The sequence below is a fragment of the Acyrthosiphon pisum genome, chromosome A2 (genome assembly GCF_005508785.2).
Source record: "Acyrthosiphon pisum isolate AL4f chromosome A2, pea_aphid_22Mar2018_4r6ur, whole genome shotgun sequence".
Taxonomy (NCBI): domain Eukaryota; kingdom Metazoa; phylum Arthropoda; class Insecta; order Hemiptera; family Aphididae; genus Acyrthosiphon; species Acyrthosiphon pisum.
In genome coordinates this window covers 34962467-34964756 of record NC_042495.1, presented here as the reverse complement: position 1 = coordinate 34964756, position 2290 = coordinate 34962467, and the positions used below count along the sequence as shown (strand labels likewise).

The 2290-nt window shown below is 30.5% G+C and overlaps 1 long non-coding RNA gene across 1 annotated transcript; it reads left to right on the top strand.

The window, feature by feature from the left end:
- Positions 1-10: 10 nt before the first annotated feature.
- On the top strand, positions 11-2257 carry LOC103310948. The gene is made up of 6 exons (XR_511218.3): positions 11-241; positions 326-608; positions 675-802; positions 888-1063; positions 1504-1647; positions 2185-2257. It is a non-coding gene; the product is annotated as an uncharacterized LOC103310948 (long non-coding RNA).
- The last annotated feature ends 33 nt before the right edge of the window (positions 2258-2290 follow it).

The following is a 2290-nucleotide window of genomic DNA, read 5'->3' as shown; positions in this document are numbered from 1 at the left end:
GGTATGATATTATGCTAATAGTGATCGCATCATTTGTTTCAATACATTAACAATTTAAACTGTGAATCTTTTAGGCTGCATAATACGAAAATTAACCAACATTTTCCATTTTATTGACTTATTTAAGATTTTAATTGCATATTTCTGTGTTTTTTTTTTAGACATTTTTGAATGGATAAGTGTATTCTTTTCAGTAAAACATCCAAAGTGTCGCCTCGCCAAATTACGTACATTTTCATTTGTAAGTATTATTTTCTAGTTGTAGTGATTATATTTCTTAATAATATGGAGTCAGTCTAATTTGCTAATTTGTTCACAAATATAGATTTCCAAAAAATCAATGAAATAGAAGGAAATAATGGCTAAGAATGTTCGAATTAAATGATTGCCCCAATAATTTCTACCTGACGTGGAATCTGCGGTAGGTAATCATTTCACAATTATTAGTGGTAAACAAAGTTCAGTAAATTAGTAAACACGGTCAGAGGCTGTCTCAAAACATAATCCAAACCACTTGTCTGGGATAGAGAAGTAAAACAAATGTTGGTGATTCACAGGAATATTGGTACTACCTACTCTGCGCACGACTAGTAAATCGCAACTAAGAGGTAAAATCATTTAACATAATTCATAAATTTGGTATTTATATATTTGTTAAAACTTGACATTTTCAGAAAATGTTGTTTCTCCAACGATGAGTTAGAAGCAAATGAACAGACGAATAAACGATTTGGAGGCCATGATTTTAATTCACCCAGAAAAGCCTTAGATACCCGAAAATGTCTAATTCACACACACTCATGTAAGTATATCACTCAAGTATCCGATTTCAAACGTTTGCCAAGACCAAAAGTCACTTAATAGTTTATCGTTTTTTGTTCACACAGGGGATTATAATACTTATAATGTTTTTTCAAAACTGAAATATATGATGTACCACATACACGGAACTGCGAAGTGGAGCCAATGCATTGACAAATTTTCAGACGTTGACTTTCTTGGAGATAATTCTACCGACTCGGATGAAGCCATACAATATCGGAGAGAATTATGAAACTTAAAGGTGAGAATATTGTTGATAGGTTTTTATTTCAAATCTTTTTTACTGTCCTATTAACTAACACACCCACCTGTTCACGGGCACATAGTATTATATCTAATTGTGCGCGTGGTCATACATTTGTCTAAAGACAGGGCTCGGCCCGTTCAGTCATAATAAATCAATAAATAAATATATTATATTTGTTACAATCTTATAATATCCATGACTTGTTTTCAATATAAAATGCAATTATAATAATATTTTGCCCATAAGGTTGCTTAAAAAATATTTTGGCCTTTAAGTTTGATTATAACATTATGTCATATCACTCTAATATTATATTAAGACTAACGTTACAAGACTGGATCTACTGTACTCACATTTGCGCGTTGCTCGTTGTCCAAAGATAGAAGCCAAATGCTACACTGACATAATATTTTTAACAAAGTTTTAATTTTTAGGTAACACAATTTTGCTGAGCACGAATCCAATTTTAATAACGCGGCGGGCTTCAACATATTTATATTGCAAAGAAACACAGAACTAGTTTGGACATTGGTATCTTTTCTGAAGGGAAAGTGCATCTAGTTGGATGCGTTAAACAGGTAAAGATTGAATGTTCCCAGTTGTTTTCAAATGAGTAGGGAAAAACAAAAAGATTATATTTTTGACAAAAGCCGATATTGTTATTTTTGGTGTAACTAATAAAATACCTAGGTGTAGATACATGATTTGTTCGTCCGAATGTTCCTATTAGCATTTTCTATACAATTTTTAAAACAATTTCACTCTTTTTGAGCTCGTTATGGGGATAATACATTTTTATATAATCGATTAGTTTTGTTTTTAATATTATTGTCAAGAAAAAGTGTCAAAGAATTTGAAAATGTAATACGGGCATCCTGTTATAGTTTCTATAATATCTGTTCACAAATATAAGAGATACATGGCAACCATTTTTCATGAGCATTTAAAGTTCATCTAAATTCATCAACAATTTGGAAATTATTTTGTATTTAAAAGTGTATTAAATGTTCAATTGTATATGTTTTAGCTTATGCTTATATTAAAAACTGTTAAAAATTGATCATAGTCATATTAATTACCAAATTGAATTAAATATGTAAATTATTGTTTTACAGGTTGTCATACCCGTTCCCATTAGCAACGAGGAGAGACAAACTTCTTTGAAAAAACATTATGCAATTACCAAAAGCTTCAGTGGCTGTCATTAAAATTCTTCAACTG